Genomic DNA, 6,215 nt, shown 5'->3' with positions numbered 1-6,215 from the left:
GGATCCAGAGTTTAGTCAAAGTGGCTGGCGAAGAATCAAAGATACAGCGTCCATCTGAGACTGAAGACTCGGAAGCTTGGAGAGTTGCTGGTGTGAGTCTGCACTGGCAGCCTGAAGAAACCAGAGTCGGATGTCCGTGGGTGGTGACAGCAGAAGACACATTTGCTCAAGCAGAAGGGAGCTCTTCAAAATGTGTGCCATCTCCTTCCTTTCTCTTTTATCCCCCCCAGTCTATAAGCCTATCGGTTGGTGCCACTAACAGCTGGGCTGGAACGCTCTGCCTCAGTTGGCCTGCCTACATGCCAGGCATCCCTGGAAACACTCCTGACGTGAAAGTTGTAACAACTAACGAGAGTCTATCTTAATGACGTACTCTGGGACTAGTAAATATCCTCCAGCTGTATTTATAGCTGCAGGAAGCCTAGAACCCAGTGCCAAGGTCTCCTTTATTCTGTTTTCCATATTCCCACATTCTGACAGAGGACCCACAATGACATGTCGGTCTGAAATGTCGGTGTCAAATCAGATCCTTGAAATGTTTGGGCATTCACCTTTCCCAGGGTACAGTTCCCAGAGTGAACACCAAATTTTTCACTGGGGAAGAAGTAGGAGAACTATGACTGTCTGATCGCTGGGCTACTGTAATGGTCTTTCCCCTCGGGGTAGGAATACATACCTGCTTGGGAACCTGGGTCAGAAAACTGGCTCAGACTGGAAAATGGAAAAGAGTAATGAGATTTTTGTTCTGTTTTGATTTAAATGGAGACAGACTGTTTGCAGCCTCCTGACGTCCTGCTTTCACTTCTGCTGCTGTGAGTAGCGCCCTTGTTGCCTGTTTATGTATTGTCCCCTTAGAAAGGCGCTGTCCTGTTCACCATCTCTGTACCGTTTTGTGGATTAGGACCCAATCACAGCCTCTCTAACCTTGCAGCTGATTAGTAATTGCATCTACCTGGCTTCTGATAATTTACCTGGCCTCTGTTGTCTAAGGATCCTGTCAAAACATTGGTATTAATGAATACAGTTATGTAAAAGTTCTTCCTGTTGTCGGTTACGAGTTAGTAGAGAACAGACATCTTTGAAATGTTTCAGGATGCGCCCCTCACCCGCTTATTTCTGTGGCCTGTTGAGTAATGAGCCCTGTACCCTTGTGCGGAACGTGACCCTCAGATGCATTTTCCAGTCTTACCTGGTAGACACCCCACAATACCTGCTTTCCTTATTCCCTTAATCCCTTCTTCAACTATCTTCCCCGACAGTCATGGCACTTTTAAATGTCATTTAGCTTGGACCATCACTTGTTTCATACTTCTGAGAGTTGTCCTAGCTGTGAGTTAGTTGGTGTCTTTACTGGGTTATTAAATTCTGTATCTCAAATCATTTGTTCTTTGATCATCCATCCTCTGAACCCAATGCCACCCGGACTTTCCGGTTCTTGTCAGTATGTGCCAGCTCTGTCTGCTGAGTTCTTTGAGGGTATAGTGCCTGCCGTATATTATCAAGCTCAGCATACCCATGACTGGGTTGTGCTGCAACATAAGCATTGTTATACCTGGTGACCAGAAGGGTTGTGTCTCGCAGATGCATTATTTTGCAGAGAAGAGGCCTCCAGATTGCCTAAAGCAAAGGGGCAGATCTAGGTTCTGAGGGGTCAGGAAATCCTGAGAATTAAATGCTTTGGAGTGCCTTAACCTAAATCATTTTAGGAGTCAGGGACTCTTTTCCTTCTCAACCAGATTCTGAGGCACAGCAGATCTGCTTTGGTTGGGATTTTATCCTTCCTTGGAATTTGGCCACTCTGATGATTTCATTTTGGACCTGGTCCTCAGTTAGTCTTTTCTTTCACTGTACTGCATACTCCAAAGAGGGCCCCAGCTTTCACATTTGGCATTAAGCCATTTCAGTCACTCTCAGTTTTTCCTTATTTCTAGTCCACCTACCTTGGCAGGTGGTATTCCAGCATCACAATTCTATCTAACTGGCTGGCATCAGCTGTTAAAGGTTAGGAATCCCGACATGCAGAATACGAGAGAGTTTAGCGTTCAGAGGATTTATTAGGGAGTGTCCTTGTACACAGCTGTGAAAGTGAGGGGTGGAATCAGGATTGAAGAGAGGGAGCAGGTGCAACCTAGGCATTATCCCACCCAATTGGGAAGCCCTGGAGTCGAAGTGATTTGCAGGAGTTCTCCTGTTTTTGACCCCAAGTGGCATAGCCTTTAGACCTAACCATTGCCTGTTATTAAAGTGGGCTGTCCACCAAAGAACTGTGGCCTTGGGCAAGGAGGCTGCCTGTTACTCTGAAGCTGCTGAGAGATGAAAGCTTTTTGTCACCACACTTCTCACAGAGCAATAAGACCATTCATGAGAGGGATATGGGTGAAGGATTTCTGTGTGCCCCACGGGAGCTCTAGATAGCGATGGTCTATTATTAATATAAATAATATTAATACAAAGTAATATTAATATTAATATAAAGTTCTTGCTTAAATTCAACTTTCTGTAATACACATAAGGAGTAAAATCATTCTCTACACCAATAATTACCACAAACATCAAACATTAAGAGTAACAGAGCGGTAACCATTGTAGTTAAAACATTCTCTCACAAGATGGTCATTTTAATGAATTACTCAAATTTCACGACAGCCTAAAGATTGAGGTCAGACTGATGGTAACTGAAATGTATTTTCCATATTATTATTATTATTATTATTTTTTTTTTTTTTGAAGATAATAGTGGGCTACCAGGAAGTTACCTAGAAATCCTTAGCAATTGCTGGATTGGGCTGTTTCACTCATGGTTGAGTGGGGTTGCCTGGTTGGGGCATTAGTTATCACTCTGGGCATCCAGAGAACTTAGCAGCGCAGATGGGTCTCTTTTAAACAATTTAGCAGACCTAGCAGTTATAAAGTAGAACCCCAATAAGCCTGTTGTAAGGTCCTTGGAACACCTTGATGTTGAAATTGTTAAAGTTCAGTTGAGAAGTCAAAAGTCAAATTGGCAGGTATGAAGCCGTGTAGCCAGGAGAGTGGTGGTGCTGAGCTCTTGGAAGGGATGGAACAGCCATTAATAATCAAAACAATATTCTGAGAACAAAAATAGATATACCGGAACGAGATAGCTGAACGTCAGCCCTCTAAGAACCTATCACTATGTTTATACGCAGTCATATCCTTCTTGATGTCACTTATATTCCTAGCCATCCCGTGTCATTTCATAAGCCACGAATTCAGGCCTATTCTTTGGTTACTTACTGTACCTGCTTGGACAATCTACATTTGTCTGCGTGTTTTTGCTATAGTGTCTCTGCCAAAGCAGGTGTGTTTCTGGTTCATTCAATTATTTTTTCCCACGGAGTCTCCCTGAGGACCCACTAAGTCCTGTGCTTTTCTGAGACATATATGAGAACTCCTGTCCCTTCCAAGTGAACCTCCTTAGAAGCCTGAATTTGAAACCTCCCCCGGGTTCCCTGAGTCTTGAGCCCACCAGCATGGCCAGGCTGAGGGTGGGTAGAAATGTTTTAACTTTAAAACATATATGAATGATATATAATTAAAAAATTTTAATGGATTTTTTAATTCGTGTTTGCCGTACAAAATACATTCTTTGTGAGGAGATGGTATATGTACATAATACATTTTAAATCCTTTTTTAATTCCTCCTCCCATCTCTTGATCCCCTTCCCATTTGCAAAAAACCCATCTCCCTACTTCCTATTTTTTACCTTTTATTTTGCTCTTTATTTATGATTTGGGTTTTTTTTTATATAAGAGAAACCATGCAATATTTATGCTGGTATGTCTCATTTATTTTACTTAATATTATAGTCTGGTATATAATTTTTTTGTTGGTTTTTAAAAAAATTTTCTGAGACAGGGTCTCACTGTGTAGTTGAGACTGACCTGGAACTCACTATGTGGCCTAGGCTGGTCTCGAACTCAAAGCAATCCTCTTGCCTCAGCCTCCTGAGTGCTGGGATTACAGGCATGCACCACCACACCCGGCTTGATATATAATTTTTTTTTTTTGGTACTGGGGATCAAACTCCAGTCCTTGCACTTGCGAGGCAGGTGGCAGAACCACTGAGCTAAATCCCTGGCCTTGATATATAATTTAAAAAAAAATGAATGGAAGAGAAATTTCTAGTTAACAGCCATGCCACTGCACTTACCAATGCAGATCCTTATTGCAGTCATGGAGATGGAAGGTACAGCTTTTCTTTGTTTACAGTGTGTCTCAGTCCTGTTGTCTTTATACCGGCACCAGAGTTTGTTTCTATCTCTCTGTCTCTTTCTGGACCCCAGGCTTTAATATATGGACAGTTTTATACTTCTGCCCCGAATTTCCAGGGTCCTGATGTTGGGGAAGTTGTACCACAAGAGAACTTATCAGGCAGTCTGGAAATTCCTGAATGCAAGGTTCCTGGAGAAAGAAATGGTTAGAGAAATCATCGTGCCCTTGTGAAGTTTTCCTGTTGCCTCTGTAGGATGGATAATGTTTCTGAATAATCAACTGAAATACCTGAACCCCGCTTCCTCCTTTGTTGAACCTCATGAATTTTGTTCTTCTTCTTTCCTAATCCGGCAGATGGACATGTGTTAATTTGTGTTCCCAGCAAGAGACCCAGACACAGAGACTTGGGGACAGGCACTGTATTTGGGAAGTGAACTTGGGGTGCTCAAATGAAGAACCAGGGAAGAAAATGAGAAAAGCCAAGGAGGCAGGAAGCTAGGATTCAGATTCACATGGCACCTTCTCAGAAAAGCCGTGGACTCACCTAACAGCTGATTCTCCGGAAGTCAAGGAGGCTGAGGGCTGCATTGTTGGAGGGTGGCCCTGGGGGCATTAATTCCCCACACTTTCAAAGTGATCCTAACAATGCTCCAGCAACTGCCCAAGAGCTGGAGAAAGTTGAGAAGCAATGAGAACAAATGGGTTCAAGGAACAACATTTTCCAGTAGGGAACTGTCTGCTGTACCTTCTGGTGACTCAGGTGGGCTGAGGTGAAAATGAGGGGCTTCTATGTGGGCAATGTGATATGAGAATAAGGGTGCAAAACTAACCAAATATTGGCATGTATCATCTGAGCCCTGGGTTTTGATATCAGACAAAATGATTGGAAAGGGCTTCTGATTCTTACTTTTTTCTAACTTCAGATTTTTCAGTGACACTACAGGTTGGAGGAAGAAAATGAAAGTGGAGGGAGCACACTGACAGTAATATTGAGATAACCCTTTGGTGTCCAAAATTCCCCCACGGAAATTCCATGGGGGTTGAGTAGGGGCCAAATGTTTTCCTCCTAAAACAGCCATCCCCTCCTCATCTGTGGATAGGGCGGCCAGCACATCCTCCTGGTGAGCCTCTACATGAGACACTGTGGTGCCTGACCCACCTCATGCATCTGCATGGCACACCTCCTTCTGGAAGGCCAGATATTTTTATTTAACTTTTTTGCAGGGCTGGGAATTGAATTCAGGGCTGTGTTGTGTGGAAACTTGGAAACTGCTCTACCACTGAACTCCACCCTAGCTGATGGAAACACTGGAACTCTTAAATCTATAGAAAGGGAGAGTGGTGGAATACACCTGCTGGTTTTATGTGCGAGGTGATGAGATTGCTTCTGCCCCAAAAGCTCCTTATTCTTTCTGTACTACCCATATAACTCTTACAAAGTCAGGAGTCACCCATTTTAGAATCAGCCTCCATCTAGACCCTTGAGAGATAAAGCAATGGGACCTGGACAGAAACTGAGCCCTTTGGACAAGGTGGATGTGTGTTCTCTTTGTATGAGTACGGTTTGCTTATGTTCACCAGGGCCTCACAAACGGGAAGCTTGGTGCCCAGTGTGGTGACGTGAGAAGTGGTAGAAACATTAAGAGGTGAGACAAAAGGGAGACCAGCTAATTGCGGGCGGTGCCCCGGGCAGAAGTGAACGCTGGCGTCTCAGACTGAGTTAGCTCTCCCCAGAGCGAGCGTGAGCTGCCCTAAAGCAAGTCCTGGGTAGGGCCCTGCGTGCGTGTCCAGCAGACTCTGACTGGGCAGCTCATGGTGACCGCAGAAGAGTGGAAGAGTAGGAAGAGTCAGAGCAGTAAGTGGAGAGTGGCTGTGCGGGTAGTGGTGGGGCCAGGACCAGAGGAGACTGGGGGAGCGGCAGGGTCTGAGAAAGCACCCAGACAATGACCACGGTGCGGGCCGTGGGAGGGGTTCTGGAGCT

This window comes from Fukomys damarensis, unplaced genomic scaffold (assembly GCF_012274545.1).
Source record: "Fukomys damarensis isolate Sample0158 unplaced genomic scaffold, DMR_v1.0_HiC HiC_scaffold_19, whole genome shotgun sequence".
NCBI classification, from domain to species: domain Eukaryota; kingdom Metazoa; phylum Chordata; class Mammalia; order Rodentia; family Bathyergidae; genus Fukomys; species Fukomys damarensis.
This window is presented reverse-complemented; position numbering follows the sequence as displayed.